The following is an 18,341-nucleotide window of genomic DNA, read 5'->3' as shown; positions in this document are numbered from 1 at the left end:
CCAGCCTGGTCTACAAGAGCTAGTTCCAGAAGAGGCTTCAAAAGCTACAGAGAAACCCTGTCTCAAAAAAGAACTACCCAGACGGCAATCACACAGGAGTGTGGAGACATGGAGGTGTTTGGAGCCGCAGCTAGGACAGGACTGATCGCTGCTTCTGCTTCTTGGATGTCAGGCGGCCGAGACAGACATGTAACCAGCACACGGGTGACAAATGTTGGGAGACACCATGACGGTTTCCTGATTTCCTCAGAATACCTTCCCACAGGAGGCGTCATGGGAGGCTGAAACTAAAAAAACATTAGACTTATAATGGGGAGCAGTCAGGACCTTTCAGGCCAGGGGTGGAAGCCTGGGCAGTGTGCGAGGTTTAGAGCAGAGATTTTTGCGGTTTCCCTCTGAACTGTTAACAAGGCTGTGCTTGCCCACTGCAGAAGGCAAGCAAGTGGCGTAGACCCTGCACATAACACTAGAGCTGGAAAGATGGGGAGTGCACCAAACACTCCACTATTGAGAACAGGTGAATCAGTGCAGAGCAACCCACTGCGAGACATAGAAACACATGTGCAGAATAGAGAATGTGGTGAGCGTGTGGAGGGCAGAAGGCAGGAGCCATGGGAGGTGAGTTCAGTGTCCTGACTCAGCTCTGGACTGGTCAAGAATTTGAAAGAAAAAAGAAAAACCTTATCTTTTTAGCCTTTTAGTTTAACTATAGAACAGAGGGAGACTTCTTGACTTAGTTGCCTGTGAGGACAAGTGGCCACTTCATGTGCGTCATGTGCACATACTGTCTTCCCTGATTAAGGGTTATGAATAATATTCTTGCATAATGAATCCTTTCTAAGAAACCCCAAGTTCAGCCTTTGAAATCTGTTATGCCACATGTGATGTTTTCCCCACTGAGATTAACAACCTCAGAACCAAAATTTGTCTGATTCAATAATCCTATTTATAAAAAAAACAAGGTTTGGTTGACTTCTACGTTATTCCATTTTAAGTGGCAGATTCTTATTTTTTTTAAAGTTTTTTAATTTGCACATCTGAATGTGTGTCTGTGCACATGAGTGAAGATACATGTGGAGCGCAGAAGAGGGCGTCAGAGACCTTGGATCAGAGTGACAAGTGGAACTCAGGTTCTGGGAACCAAACATACATCCCTTGCAAGAGCATTATGGGTTCATAACCACCGAGCCATCTCCTCAATCTTTAAATGGCAAATTCTTCACAACTACTGTCTTGCGGGAGATTTGTCTGTGTTGCCAATAGAGTCAGATCTTGTTGGTTCAGAGGGCGGAGTCCACAGTCAGCTGGCCAGAGTGGACCATAGAGTTTTCTGTTGGACTTCAGAGGAAGCTGGAGGGACACACGGGAGGAATAAGGGAGGGCAATGGAGAAGCTTGGGGCTTTTGATTGAGGAAGGTGGAGACGATAGCAGGTGACCATTTCTCTGTCACTCCACAGATCTCTCAGGTTTAGTCCCTAATATTTAACTACCAAGTTTTATTTTTTAATAAGAGAAGTCACAATAACTGTGGTTTATATTTTAAAACGTAGGACTAGAAAGATAGCTCAGTGGTTAAGAGCACTTGCTACCCTTGCGGAGGACCGAAGTTCAGTTCCCAGCACCCACATCTAACGGCTCACAACCACATATAAGTCCAGCTCCTGAAGTCCTAGCACCCCCTTCTAGCCTTGTGTGTGTGCGTGTGCGTGTGCATGTGCGTGTGCACACACACACATACACCCATACACACACATATAAACATAAGATAAAAATTTTAAAAAAAATGTGCTATGGAACGTCAGATATCCAAACAGATCATTATTACAAAGAATATGGATATTTAGAATGTTTACATATATTAAATTGAAAATTGTCACATTGATTACTAGTCTGAATATTGTTTTAGGAAGCATACTTTTGAAATGAAGACAATACTGTTTATTTTAAGGTAGCCCAAGGCGAACTTGTTGGCTCAAGCACGTCGGACTAAGATAAATGAGCCTGATTCCACACCTAGACCTCGACAAGGATTTTCCTGATCCATTCTCCCATCCTGCAACCCAGCCACATCTATTGAAATGACATTCATACAACTCACACTGTTCAAAAAAAAAAATCTCTTGACATTTTAAAATGGAAAACAGAAATTCTAAAAACACAATTTTCTACATATTTGCACAAAAATAAGTATCTGAAATAGGCTTCAGTTATGCCCTCACTTGGATAATTACATTCTTTCTCATTGCTAACTTTCTAAGCTTCCCTCTTGACCCGGGTGCTGACCTGTCTGCAGATGGCTTAGTGAGACAAGCAGTTCCTTCTGCGACCTCCTGCCTCAGCCCCGCTAAGAGACGTTTAGTTCACATCTCACATCTGTTTGGCACATGAGGACCAAGAGAACTCTACTGTATGTTTCATTACATTTCTTGGTACAGCCACCCATTTGGAACTGGCAAAGAACCTGCTATTAAAAATTCCCCCCACACTGTGTAAACCCATCTGGAGTAAATATAACTTAAACACACAGGCTGGGGAGATGTCTCAGCGGTTAAAAGCTCTTGCAGAGGATGTACATTTGGGTCTCAGAATTCATGGACAATTCACAATTGCCTGTAACTGTGGCCCCATTGGCTTCCACGCTCACATACACACGGTCACAACTGCATACACACAATAATAAAAATATTTCTAATTGAAGAGAAAACAAAAGATAGCAGTTGTAAGGAGGAGGCTGCTCATTGGTCTTAGCCACCTGGCCACGAAATAATCACACCGAAACCGTATTAATTAAATCACTCTAACTTCCTATTGGCCCAACTCTAACTTCCTATTGGCTAACTCTTACATCTTAGTTTAACCCATTTCTATTAATCTGTATATCATAATGAGGTCGTGGCCTGCTGGCAAAGTTTCAGCATGTCTATCTCCGGCAATGGACCCATGGCATCTCGTCTCCTCCACCTTCCTTTTCCCAGCATTCAGTCCAGTTTTCCCTGCCTACTTACGTTCTGCCCTATCAACAGGCCAAGGCAGTTTCTTTATTCATTGACTAATAAAAGCAACACATAGAAGGACCTCCCACACCAGATAGTGTCACGTTCTATTTCAAATTGCTCAAACTACTTCTCATATATAGCTATAATCTTTCCTGTGTTTAGAGACATTATTCCCCATGGAAGCAACACTGACTTCCTTTTGGCCACTCTATGTAAGTTGATAAGGTGACTATGAGAGGCTATGTTATGGACATAACACAGAGCAAGGGAGATGGCTGACGGATGCAGAGCTCTGCATCTTCTCCCATGGAGAGGCAGAGTCTGGCTTCAGAGACTCCTTTGAACAGTGTATGTGGTGGAAGAGGTCTGGCCACAAGGAGGGGTCCTAAGAACCCCTGCTGCTGCTGTTGCTCTGTTGCCTGAAACTCCGTGTCTTGAGGTCCCTCTCCTGGGGCTGCCACCCTGAAGCATCACAGGTTGGTCTTCCAGTTGGCAGCTGTGGATGAGCCCAGTTTTTATTGCTGCTGCATCAAGACAGAGACCCATGCAGTCAGTGTCACATGCAGCTTCACAGCTCACTCTGACCCCACAGTGGGACTCTTAATCACTTCTGATGTAATCACATAACTAGTAAGATAAAGTTGCTCTAGATTTTTAGATTGATTCCATGAATCTCAACTAGAAGTTAGCAACCCCTCATACTTTGTCTCAAGAAAAAATTTTATTAAAATACACTTCATGTGTAAAATTCACCTTCTTAAAACACACAAGTCAGTTGTTTGGGGTATATTCACAGGATTTTTTCATTTTCTTAAAATCAGTTTTCAAGCTTGAGATTATTTCATTGAAATCAAACAGCAACAAAACTCCACTGTGTCATTGATAGCGACTCATAGTTTTTCAAATCCCCAGTCTTGAAGCCATCATTATTGTGCTGACTCCATAGATTTGCTCACACTATAAATATATAAAGGGAACTGGGGTATTTGGCCCACTGAGAATGGCTTCTTTCACTTAACAAAATGCCCTTTCGTGTTGCTACCTACACCAAGACTTTCAATTCACAAATTTCTTTTTCTCACACAGAGGAAGTACATATTTTGTATTTTATATTATGGGCTGTTTGTCGTTATGACAGTTACAGTACTTAGCAGCTATACTGCTAATGCAGTCATTGACAATATGGAAGCAGACGGCAGAGGCCATATTAAAAATAAATCACCTTTACTTACAGAATAATTGGGGAGAAGTAGATTTGACTCCTGGCCTAATTTCTGGACCCTGATTACACATCTGGGAGGACTATTTTTGATTTTTTTTTATAAAGAACTTCAAGTCTTAACTATTGACCATATTTCTTTATAATTCAAATTTTAAGCCACAGCTGAAGGTTTTATTCAATTTCAAGAGTCAGCAGAGTAGGTATAAATCAATGTAGAATGTAGCAAGCACTGTGCACCAGGGAACATTATTTCAGAGAGTCCTTTGATCTGCTGACTTACAAATCTTAAGACTTATTACACATAAAAAGTTGAAATGGTGGGGATCGCTCTCCTGCAGGGCTCTTCCTGACGGGATATTTTTGTCAGGGGTTGTTTTCCCTCGATGTTGTCAGTTTTAGAAAGTTCTTGATGACGGCTGCCCTCTCATAAAGCATTTTAGAGGCTACGTGTGCTTTCCCCCATCCCGGTAAGTCCTTCCTCATCCTTCCAGTATTTACTTTTCCGTATTCTGTGAACAATATCTGGTAAATGGGACTCAGTGAGGAATCTTTATTTTGTCTGAGGGTTGCGGGTACAACCCACCATAAGAAAGCCACGGCAGCAGGGAGTTTGATTTTCCTTTTCTCACTCCAGGAGGGCAGCCCATAAGAACACAGTGCCAGCTGCACCACACTCAGGGAGAGTCTTCCCTCTGCTGCAAAACCTCTCTGGAAACAACCTCACAAACATGTCCAGAGATGTGTCTCCTAGGTGACTCTAAGTCCAGTCAAGGTGAAGCACGACTCAGCACAGCAGTATCTGGCTGAATGGCTGAGTGCTGGCCGTTTGACAATAGCGATGGCATGTATTTTGGGTGGGAACAGAATGCTCCCACTATGCTCCAGTCTGTAGTCACTGTGGGTGGCTGAGAGCGGGAACGAGAAGAGCTTCTTCCTTCTGTGGGAGTTATTAGCATCAGAGAGGGTCAAAACCTTAATTATCTCTTTGCTTCTGAAAGATCTCAGTGTAATAGCCTCACAGGAGGGGAGCCAAACCACATCATTTTGATCTGTAAGGCTTTATTAATTTTTTCTCTCCTGCTACCCCAGATTAACTTATTCTACTAAGTTTTAAGTGGTTTGAAGACAGGAAATAATTTCCTTTGTACTCTCATCCCCGTTGCTTAATACGTGATTATATTTAGTATTCTTTTCAAAGTGCTTAATCATTTTCTTCATTTTTTTATTTCGCATAAACACACATGAAATCTTTTTATATCAAGCAAGCCTTTAGCTATCTAATAATGCTATTAACAGAATATGCAATATTATCACTGATTTCTATCTCTATGAATTCATTTTATTGTTTGATTTTTTGAAGTAGGCACCTATAACACTTACAATGATTTTGAACGTATTATTGAATTAGAATTGGTAATGTGTTACCTCTTGGTTTTGTCCCATAGTTTTAAAAAGAACAAAATAGTGTATTCTAGCAAAACGTTCACATTTCTCCCCATGTGAACGACTGCTCCGGGGTGCTCATGACCCAACTCAGATACACTACACCTCTGTTACACATGTGCAGTCCAGTCACCCCTATTTATGGAGAGGCCTTTTCTGTCTTTAAAAAAAAAAAATCACACTAACAAAAACCCCAGTGTCAGTCGAAGAGATTCCCACAACAATATAGGATTCTTCCTTCCCTCAGAAGTTTGCATAGCATCTTCCAGCACCATGAAAGCTGGCTCCCAGGGAGGAGGCTCCCAGGTCAGATCCAGCTTCTATCCTGAGTCCTGTGTTAGAAGTGTGTGGTGTCTTCAACAATAGAGACATACCTTCAACCTCGGGGAGGCAACCACGGGCAGCAGCAATAGCCTATACTGTTTGGTGAGTCTTTGGGATTCCCCTGACTAAAAACATGCCTGGTACTAGTTGCTTGCTTGCTTGTTTTTGAGATGGCTCAATGGATAAAGCACCTGTCACATGGCATGAGGGCATGAGGAGCAGGGTTCATGCCCCTAGCAGCCATCACCAGATGCCTCTAATCCCAGCAGTTCAGGGCAAACTGACTAGCCAGGCCAGCCAGAGGACCAGAACTCCTCGTTCAGCAAGAGGACCTGCTTCAGTGATTAAAGACACCCAAAATCAATCTCTGACCTCCATATGCATGCGAACACACCCAATCATGTCCATCCACATACATGTAGTACATATGTATACATGCATACACATACACACATACACATATATATTCATATACATATATCACATGTAAATAAATTTCTGACTAAAAAATTCTAACGGTTTGTGGCTTCTGAATTTTGTTATGTCTGCTTTACTCCGCAGGCTTATGGGTACAAAGTCAGTCATCTGGACAGGAAGTGGACGTCTGTTCCTTGTGAGAATCCCCTTTGCTACCCAGCCTCGCCTCCCCTGATGGCACATTTCCACAGCCTAATAACTCGGTAGTCACAGATTTTCTCATTCTTGCTTCCTCCAGCAGCCCCAGAGGTCTGAACCAGTCCCTTTCTCTGCCCATCTACTGGACTGTCCTCTGGACCTTTGAAAACAAGCTCCGTGGCTGAATTCTGCTGAATCCTGATCACACAGAAAAAATACTTGAGGTCCCCTGATGATGGACAGGCAACGAACCATGATTCACGCACATGTCTTCCCAGACTCTGCATGTAAACTTGAATTTTTTTTTCACCTGATGAAAAGGGTGCTTTGGAGGATGAGCCAAACAGCCCTCAACAGGACAGTGGAGATGCTGGTCAGACACCAGTGAATTGTCTAATATACTCAGCTCAGTGTAGCCTCCAAGCCTGCCAGGCTAACCAGCAAATACCTATTTCAGGGTATTAGACAGCTTGCCCTTGGAAATGCCTTCCTGTCTTCTCTTTTAGAAAAAGAATTCTTTAATTTTTATTTTATGTTGTAAGTGTTTCCCTGTATGGATGTATGTGTACTGTGTGTGAGTGCCTGCAGAGGCCAGAAGAGGGTGCTGGGTCCCCTGGAGCTGGAGTTAAATGATTTTGAGCTTCCATATGGGTGCTGGGAGCCAAATCTGGGTCCTCTGCAAGAGCAGCCAGTGCTCTTACCTGCTGAGCTATCTCCCCAGCCCCACCTTCATGTCTTTTAAAAATCTGTGAAACATCCTTAACATTTTATTTTATAGCCGGGCGGTGGTGGCGCACGCTTTTAATCCCAGCACTCAGGAGGCAGAGGCAGGCAGATCTCTGTGAGTTCGAGACCAGCCTGGTCTACAAGAGCTAGTTCCAGGACAGGCTCCAAAGCCACAGAGAAACTCTGTCTCAAAAAATCAAAAAAAAAAACATTTTATTTTATAGAAAGCCTATTTTTATTTTCAATTTATTATATAAGTCCTCATTGTTTTCTCTTTATTTTAACCAACTCACTCCAGAAAAAACTGTCAGAGAAGAATTGAAAAAGAACATATCTGTTTGGTGTTGGACTATGTGGATATTTTCCTCTTACTATAATTTTTTCTACAAAATAATACAAATTACTTGGAAATATTTTGTAAAGGAAACCACTCATATACAGATGGTTTCTATTAAAACCACTTAAGGTGGAAGAATCCACTTGTCCTTCTACCAGGAAACACGTGGTTTGGCATCAGTGTTTCTCAGGTCTTTTGAGATCCCAGGTAGCAGGCCCCAGTGCCTTGTGGAGTCAGGCCAGAATAGCTTAAGCTGCTCCACATACTTTTCTCATTGAACATCTGCTATCTCTTCTTTATTTCCCCATGGAAGGAAAATTTCACCCAGAAGAAGAAACAGACTTTTGAAAACAAAAACAAAAGAAAGCTTATTGAGAAGTAAATTAACATTGTCTCTTCACAGAAGCCAAGAGGAACATCTGAAATAAATAAGCACAGGAAGAATTAAGATGCCATGGAGCTACTTAAGCAACTTCTTGCAAACCAGGGCTGGAGAGAGGGCTCAGTTGCTAAGAGCACCAGCTGCTCTTGCAGAGGACCCGGGTTCAGTCCCCCAGCACCCACGCAGTGGATCACAACTGGCTGTAACTCCAGTTCCAGGGCATTTGATTTCTTCTTCTGGCTTCTGTGAACACCTACCTGGAGGAGGTATACATGTGTACAGTCAGGCACACCCACGGATCAAATCAGATCAAATAAATCTTCAGAAAATAACTCCACAAACCTCTTAAAGCCCAGGATTTGTTTCAGATGGAAAGAAAACAGAATTGAGGATGCTCACCATGTTTCATTGACATTTTGTACAGTTCAAACCTTTCCCTCAACAGTTTCTCCCTGTTAGCTCAGCGTTGCAAGCATGGGCATCCGAAAGACTTCCTCACCAAGGCAATAGTAATTGCCTACGAATAGCCATCTGATACAAAGAACCAATAGTTCTAAGACTACTAATTGGCATGAAAGCAAGCATTCTGTTTCCATATTGGCATGCTGGAGACATTTTTCAATGACATATTCTGGGATGCCTTTGTATTTGTGGAGTTCAGAGGGAATTTCTCCATGAGGCAAATTTATTACTCATAATAATCCAGTAAAGTAAGCAAAATAAGTGCAACTTTTTGGCAACATCTCTTAAAATTGAAACAACAAGCTTCAAATGCCCATAGCATACAGATGGGGACAGTGGTCACCAGTGTCGCTGCCACGTACAGCTACGTCCTGCCATCGAGGGAGAAGTGCATGCCAGGTTCCATTGAAAGATTCAGGCTTAAAACTTTGGCAAGAATAGTGTCAGGTTTTTTTGTTTGGAAGGGGGAAGAACTGTGTTAAAAACAGTTAGATCGTTACACTAATTACCATAATTCCTCAGCAGGACTCTTAAATAACTTGTCAAGATATTAGAGAGCCCACTCAAATTCTTCCAAGTCATCAGAACATGGGAGTCAGAAGATCTTCCATTCCATCACTAACTCATTCATTCATCCATTCATTCAATCACCAAATACTAACTCATGGTCTACTGAGACACTGGACCGTCTCTTCATATTTATGCCACATCTTGTCACAAATGCTACAAGCTATTGTGGTTTGGGAGGCAGCCTCAGAAAGATGAAATTCCCAAGCCACACAGTGAAGCGGAAAGCAGAGCTGTTATTTCAAACAATGCTCAGTCTTCAAATTCTGAAGATTTCTCTTTATCAATCATATGCCTGACATATGTAAAAAAATTGTTTTCTTAGCCATGTCCCCTGAAATATGAATGCTATAAGGTGTTAGCAGCTGTGATTTTAAAAAGGGCTTCAAACCTGGGCAGATGCCCCCAGCTCAACCACAGGCAAAGTCTGCTGGAGACCAGGTAGGATGCCCGGGGACATTCTCCACTCTCTATTACCCCAGCTTAATTCTCAGGGTCACCCCAAATGCTGCAACGGAACCCCAGAAGCAGCTCTCCGCCCCAGTCCATGCCTCCTTGTGGATCCCTCACACCATCTTCCCCTGCCCCTTCCTAAGCCGACATTTCCCTGTGAGCACATCAGCCAAGCCGGCCAGTGAAACAGGCAACACTCAGCCATCACACTCTCTAAAAATCTGGAGAGGACACAGAAACCAAGGAACAAAGCACTTACCCAACCAAGAAAAACCCAGAAATCAGAACCTAGACCTCTAATCAGCCCAAACCCAGATGCCTAGGTGCCAGATTAGAACACAAGCAATAATAGCCAGGGCTATATCACGGAGGTCCTGAATATTCCAACATAATTGAAACACACACACAAAAAGAACACTTAAAACTAAGTATATGAAGATTATAGAGGCCCTTAAAAAGGAAATAAATAAATCCCTTAAAGAAATACAAGAAAACACAAATAATTTGAGAAAATTTAACAAATCCCTTAAAGAAAGCTAGGGAAAAACCCAAACAATTAAATAAATAAAACTGTTCAAGACCTGAAAATGGAAAAAGAAGCCATAAAGAAAACACCAATTGAGAGAATTCTGGAAATAAAAACTAGGAGTGCAAATAGGAAATACAGAGGCAAACTTCAAGAGATGGAAAAGAGACTCAGTTCTCAACACATATATGCCCCAAACACAAGGGCACCCACTTCCGTAAAAGAAACATTAAAAGCTTAAGTCACACATTGACTTACACACACTGATAGTGGGAGACTTTAATACCTGACTCTCACCAATAGACAGGTCATCAACACAAAAACTAATCAGAGACATGCTGGAACTAACAGATGTTATAAACCAAATGAACCTAAAAGATAGTTACAGAACACTCCACCCAAACACAATAGAAGATACCTTCTTCTTAGCACCTCATGGAACTTCTTTCAAAATTGACCACACCCTCAGTCACAAAGCAAGTCTCAATAGGTACAAGACAATTGAAATAACATGTTGCCTCCTATTTGACTACCATGGATTAAAGCTGGATCATCAGCAACTGAAACAACAGAAAGCTTATAAATTTGTGGAAACGGAATAACTCTCTACTGAATGATTATGGGGTCAAGACAGAAATAAAGAAAATAATTCAAGACTTTTTAGAATCCAATGAACATGAATACACAGCATACCCAAACTCATGGGTAACAATGAAAGCAGGGCTAAGAGGAAAGTTCACAGCACTAAATGCATACATAAAAAAACTTGGAGGTGGGCATGGTGGCTCCTGTCTTTAATCCCAGTACTTAGCAGGCAGATCTCTGTGAGTTCGAGGCCAACCTGGTCTACATAGTGAATTTCAGAACAGCCAGGGCTACACAGAGAAACCCTATATTGAAAAACCAACTAGCCAACCAACAAAAAAATTGGAGAGATCTCATACTAGCAACTAACAGCACTCCTGAAAGCCCTAGAACAACAAGAATTAAGGACATGCAAGAGTGGAAGGCAAGGAATTATTAAATTGAGGGCTGAAATCAATAAAAATGAAACAAAGAGAACAATACAAAGAATCAATGAAACAAAGAGCTGTTTCTTTGCAAAAATCAAAAAGATAGACAAACCCTTATCCAAACTAACTAAAAGACAGAAAAAGAATATCCAAGTTAATAAAACTAGAAACAGAAAGAGGGAAATAACAAGAGACATCAGAGAAACCCAGAGAATCATAAGGACATGGTTTAAAAACCTGTACTCCAAATTGGAAAATATAAAAGAAATGGATAATTTTCTTGATAAGAATCATTTACTAAAGTTAAATCAAGAGCATATAAACAATTCAAGTAAACCTATAACCCCTAATGAAATAGAACCAGTCATTAAAATTCTCCCAACAGAAAAAAAGCCCAGGACCAGCTGGTTTTAACATAGAATTCTAACTTGCAAAGAAGAGTTAACACCAATACTCCTCATATGATTGCACAAAATAGAAACAGAAGGAACAATGCCCAATTCATTTTATGAGGCCACAGTTAACTTGATATCCAAACCTCAGAAAGACTCAACAAAGAAAAGAGAATTACAGACAAATTTCCTTTATGAACATAGATGCAAAAATATTCAATAAAATACTTGCAAGCCAAATCCAAGAACACATCAAAAAGATCATCTGCCATGACCAAGTAGGCTTCATCCCAAAAATTCACGGATGGTTCAGCATGTGAAAAATCAGTAACTCACCATATAAACAAACTGAAAAGGAAAACACACACACACATACACACACACACACACACACACACAAAATCATCTCATTAGAAGCCAAAAAAACCTTTGACAAAATCCTTCATTATAAAAGTCCTGGAGAGATTACAGATACAAGAGGCATATTTAACACAAAAAGGGAAATTCACAGCAAACATGTAGTCAACATCAAATTAAATGGAGAGAAGCTCAAAGCAATTCCACCAAAATGCCAAAACAGAACTGTCCATTCTACCCATGTTTATTGAATATAGTACTTTAAGTTGTAGCTAGAGCAATAAACAACTAAAGGAGATAAAGGGGATAGAAACTGGAAAGGAAGAAGTCAAAATATTGTTATATTCAGATGATATGATAAGATATGTAAGTGACCCTATAATTTCTAATAGGGAACTCCTACAACTGATAAACATGTTCTGCAAAGTGGCTGGATACGAGGTTAACAAAAAAAATCAGTATCCCTCCTATATACAAATGACAGACAGACTGAGAAAGAAATCAGGGAAATAACACCATCCCCAGTAGCCGCAAACTATATGAAATACCTTGATGTAACTCTAACCAAGAAAGTGAAAGACATGTATGACAAGAACTTTAAGTCATTTGAAGAAGATATTAGAAAAAGAAAAAACTCCCATGTTCATGGATTTGTAGGATAAATATAGCAAAAATGGCCATCCTACCAAAAGCAATCTTCAGATTCAATGCAATTCCCATCAAAATTCCAACAGAATTCTTTACAGACATAGACAGGACAACTTTCCACTTCATATAGAAAAACGAAAAACTCAAGATAGTTAAAACAATCCTGTACAATAAAAGAACTGCAGGACATGTCACCATCCCCGATTTCAAGTTGTACAACAGAGCTACAGCAATAAAATCCACAGGATATTGGCATAAAAATAGACATATTGGCCAATGGAATCAATTTGAAGGTCCAGACATAAATTCACACACATATGGAGACCTGGTTTTTGATAAATAAACCATAAATACACACTGGAAAAAAGAAAGCATCTTCAACAAAGGGTGCTGGTCAGACTGGATGTCGTCATGTGGAAGAATGCAAATAGATCCATATTTATCACCCTGCACAAAGCTCAAGTGCAAGTGACTCAAAGACCTCAACATAAATCCAGACACAGTGAATCTGATAGAAGAGAAAGTGGGGAACACTCTTTAATGCATTGGCACAGAAGATAACTTTCTTAACAGAACACTGATAGCATAGGCATTAAGATAAACAAGTAATAAATTATACTTCATGAAACTGGAAATCTTCCATAAGGCAATGGATACTATCAATCAGACAAAGAGGCAGCCTACAGAATGGAAAAAAAATTTACCCACTCCACATCAGATAGAGGGGTCTAATATCCAAAATATATAAAGAACACAAGAAACTGATTAAAAAATAAAAAAACAAATAATCCAATTTAAAAATGGAATACAGATCTATGCAGAGAATTCTCAATAGAGGAATCTCAAATGATTGAGAAGCACTTGAAATATTCAATACCTTTAGCCATCAGGTAAATGCAAACCAAAACTTCTTGGAGATTCCAGATTCCAGATTATAGATGTCAAAATGGCTATCATCAATAACACAAATGACAGCTCACACTGGAGAGGATGTGGAGCAAGGGGAATACTCTTTGTTGGTGGGAGTGCAATATTGTACATCCACTATGGAAATACGGCAGTTCCTCAGAAAACTGGGAATTGATCTACCTCAAGACCTAGCAATACCACTCTTGGGCATCTAATCAAAAGATGCTCCATTCTACCAAAATAACACTTGTTCAATCACATTCATTTCAGCTTTAGTCATTAATAGCTGGAAACTGGAAACAGCCTGGATGTTCCTCAACAGAAGAATGGATAAAGAAAATGTAGCACCTTTACACAATGGAGTTTTACTCAGCTATTTTTTAAAAAGTGATATCAAATTTGCAGTCAAATGGATGGAACTAGCAAAAAATCATCCTGAGTGAGGCAACCTAGACCCAGAAAGACAAACATGGTATATATTCAATTATAAGTGGATACTAGCTGTTAAGTAAAATGATAATCAAGATACAATTCACAGACCCAGAGAGGTTAGGTAAAGAGGAAGCCTTGCCTGGTACAAAAGATAGCCAGATCACTATCCTTAGCCTCCATTACTAGAAGTCCTCCCAAGGGTCAACCCTAAAGGATTCCAGAAAGTTTCCACTGTGCTAGGTTTCCACACCAACCCCCAAATGCCCCCAATTCCAGCTGTCTCTCCCTTCACTCTCTCCCTCCATCCCTCCCCCTACGTCTGATGCTTCCAGTTCCCATCCCCACCCTTCCTCAGTCCACCCAAAAGATTGATTCAGCTAAGCAGGGCTCACATGGGCTCACAGAGACTGAAACAGCAAGCAAGGGGCCCAGATGGTTCTGCACCAGGTCCTCTGCACATGTTATGGCTGTTAGCTTGGCGTACTTGTGAGACTCCTGACAGTGGGAGCCAGTGTTTCTCTGACTCTTTTGACTGCTCTTGCAACTCTTTTCCTCCCCATTTGGTTGCCTCATCCAGCGTGGATATGAAGGCTTTCACCTTGTTTTATTTTATCTTTTTTTTTTCTGTCTTGTCTGGCTGTCTTCTCTTGGAGGTCTGCTCTTTTCTGAAGAGGAAATAGAGGGTGAGTGGATCTGAGGCAGGGGGAGGAGTGGACATGGGGGAAACCGTGGCTGGGATGTAGCATATGAGAGAAGAATCTATTTTCAATTAAAAAATTTTTTTTTCAAAAAAAGGGGGCTTCGTATCCCTTTCTTCTTTCCCTATACAAGCAGCATGGATCCCTGACAATTGCTCCCTGATGCATGCTGTCCCAGGAGAAATAGACATGTATTTATCCTGTGGTCTACTGTCTTGATGTGTGACATGCTTCAGCTAACAATACAATAATAACACCCAAGCAGATGTCCTCGGTTGGTTTAGATATTTCCCCCTTTCTCTGGTTTATATCTGCCACAAGAACAACACAGGAAGGAAAAGACACGTGAGTCAGAGTCAGAGTCGTGCTGGTTCAAAGCCAGCAGCAGCAGGTGTTACAGGAGACAGGCATCCACCATGCTGTCAACTAAGGAAAATTAGAGGTTGCTTGTAATAACAGCAACACTAGCCCAAAAATAGGAAATCCCCCAAGAGCTTGAGTTGGAGATAGCCCTTATCCCAAGGACTCATATAAGTTAGAGATAACCCTTAGTGTGGTGGTGTTGAAATGGAAGATTACTGGAGGTGAGGTCTAGTTGAGATGTATTTAGTCAAGAGAATTAATGCAATACTTGGTAAATTTTCATCAACCCACACGAGAATGGGTTGTTATTTTAAAAGGTTAGCCTGACTCCTGAGTCTCTTTGTAGTTTACTGTCTGACCCTGTGATTTATTCTCATCCCCTCCCTCTCTCTCTCTCTCTCTCTCTCTCTCTCTCTCTCTCTCTCTCTCTCTCTCTCTCTCTCTCTCTCTCTCTCTCTCTCTCCACACACACACACACACACACACACACACACACACACACACACACACCATGTATAGCCTACTATGGAAGGTTGATCCTTCAGAGCCAGGACTATATTATTTGGACTTTCCACCCTGCAAACTGTGAGCTAAGTAAACCCTAAACCCCCATTTGTTCATAAAGTACCAAGCTTCAAGTATTTTGCTATAGCACTGAGGAAAAATAAATTCATTCTCAGATTTTTCACAAAGAAATTGAGTGCAGTTTAGGTTCTGGGAAGTTGACTGCAAAGCAAAAGCAAACAAAAACCATTTAGAAAGCAGAACATATTAAACATGCATGCACTTGCATCTGTTTATTATGAATTATTATTAAAATGTCATGTACAGCTTTTTAAAAGACAAAGGACAAGGGAAACAGGAGTGAACTAAGGAGCTGGCATAAAATGGCATCAACAGTTTGGAAGCTTTAAAGTAGAGAAATTAGTGATTTCTAAGTTTCTGGATCAAAGAAAGTAGAAATATAAACCAGCAGAATGGTTGGAGACCTCAGTTTCCCAAAGAAAATGTGCATATCTCTAAAGTCGGCATTACAGTTAACTATGAAAGCAGGAAACAGCTCTTCACTTTAGTGAGAACAGCAGTTACACCAATGAGCCCTCCTTTGACCAATCTGGTAGAAACGGACTTCTTTTTTTGGCAGAAGATGGGAGTTTAATCCTGGGAGAAACTGAACCAGGAAGACTGGATCTTGGAGAATTAGGAACAGCAGAGAGAGTAGGTGACATACAGAGAAAGGGGGGTTATATGGAAGTTGATGGGGTGAGCAACAGCAGGGCCCCTGGGGTGCAGCTTCCTGGATACTGCCAGTCAGGCTCATGTGCCCCAAGCGGCAGATGGGAAGATCCATTTCTGGGGAAGTTTACTGGATCACAGAAAAAACCTGGGCCAAGAGTCTGAAACACACAACTAAAACAGCCACCATGTCTGGAGAGTGAGTATCCCAGCGGACCAATCCTTTGCTCACCAACAAAAATCACGTCCTGTGACATGAGAAGAGGTACCAAGGGTCAGAACAGCCATCTCAAAGTGTGAGCCACAGGGAAGCCAGCAGCTTCTCAGACGCAAAGGAAAAATAATTCTCGATTTTTTTTATTGCCATGAAAGTGTTAATCAAATGTGAGCTTAGAATGAGACAGGGTTAAACTTTTAAGACCCCGAGACACCGTCTCCTAGGTCTCGAGGTACCCTGCAACACCACCTTCAGCAAAATAAACAAAGTGAGCCAAGCGAGAAAATAAATAATTCCGGGAAGCCAAGAGGATTCTGGGACTTTGAGGTGGTGAGCATATAGCCACTCTAGCCGCTGAGCAGTCCCTGAGAGAAGCAAGATTGGGCAAGAGAGTCGATTATTCTGGAATGAAATATATTCAGAAAGCTACATAACAGAGTAACGTTAGAACTAGTTCAGAGTGTGTTACATTAGCTCTTTCTGATACAATATTGACTGACATGGAAAATTAAGCAAACAAAAACCACCACCTAAAACTCCAGGTAATAAAAGCTGTTGTTAAGGAGTGCGTCTGTCAGTGTTCTCCGACTAAACCAAATACCTAAGAACTAGTTATAGAGAGGAAAGGTTCAGTGATTTCGTCCATATTGATTGGCTTGTCACTCTGACCTGTGACCTACATCGCGGTAGGAGTCTGTGAGAGGAGCAAACCTTCTATGTACTGACCAAAGGGCAAGCAAGAGAGGTAATGACTGAGTTCCCATTATTGAAGCCCTCCCAATAGGTTCCACCACTCAAGTAACCCACCACATCCTCCCAGTATCTCTTCCAAGGACAACCCTGTGACAGGGGACATTTACAATCAAAGCCCGGGAGGAGAATGGGGCTTGGGACTCAACACTGCTGCATAGCTCTAATGAGATGACACGATTATAGTGGCTCACCCCAGACATAGCCAGAGAAGCAGCCGGAGTGGACAAGGACGTGAGCTGAAAAAGTGCATGACGTCACACCTCACAGAGAGAAACACACTGTCAAGAGTTTACGGTACCTGGTGTATTAGCCAGAGAAGTAAGATCAGTAATGTAGCAGGATGTGGAATTTGCAGATGTAAGGAACAAAAAGAAATCCCCGAAGCTTCCAGAAATGACGTCAGGAGTATCTGTGTCTGTGATTCCAGCATTAAAGAAACTGAGGCAGAAAGAGCATCACAATATTGAGGCAGGAGGATTGTCATGAGTTCAAGGTCAGTCTAGCTTACAAAGTTCCTAAGCCACAGAGTAAAGTCTTATCTTGAGAAGCCAAAATTAATTAATAGCTTCTAGGGATAACCTTAAAAAAAATGGAAATTAGCCCAAAGAAGGGGATTGGCCAGAGGAAGAATGGGGGTAGAGATCCATTTTTTATGCCTTTAGTAATGACTGATTTTAAAATTATGTTTTTAAACTTGATAATAAATTTCAATTTAAAAGTTAGAATGTCGCTATTAACTCGGTGTACATTTCTTTTTCCTGCAGACCAAATGTGCTGTAGTTTCTGCTCTAGATGGCAGAAAACAAAACAAAACAAAAAAAAAACTCTGCAAAGGGATCAACACCCAATCTCATTTCCTGCTTTTCTATTCCCATCAGTGCTGCCTCATGGGTCCCCAGTACTGTCTATTTGGGGTACATACTGCTATTCCAACCCCAGACAGGTTCCCAGTATTCTGCAGGTTTTGAGGGGTGTGTGTGTGTGTGTGTGTGTGTAGGCATGTGCACATGCATACAGGGCAGGTAGGGGTGCAAAGGGGTCTCTGTAAATCCACTCTTGACAATTGCGTCACCAGCTTGTCTTTAATGGTAGGATTCCACAGACACAAATCATCTCATCTAGGATGCCACCCAGCCACATTTCTTCATGTGGCCCTTGGAGTTCTCCATTGCTTCGAAGTTTCTACAGTTTCTGACGACATTCCACACTTCCGTGGGTAATACGGGGTTTCAGGAGGTAATAAATCTCATGTCCCAAGTACCTCTGGTC

The sequence above is a fragment of the Arvicola amphibius genome, chromosome 11 (genome assembly GCF_903992535.2).
Source record: "Arvicola amphibius chromosome 11, mArvAmp1.2, whole genome shotgun sequence".
Classification (NCBI taxonomy): Eukaryota; Metazoa; Chordata; class Mammalia; order Rodentia; family Cricetidae; genus Arvicola; species Arvicola amphibius.
This window is presented reverse-complemented; position numbering follows the sequence as displayed.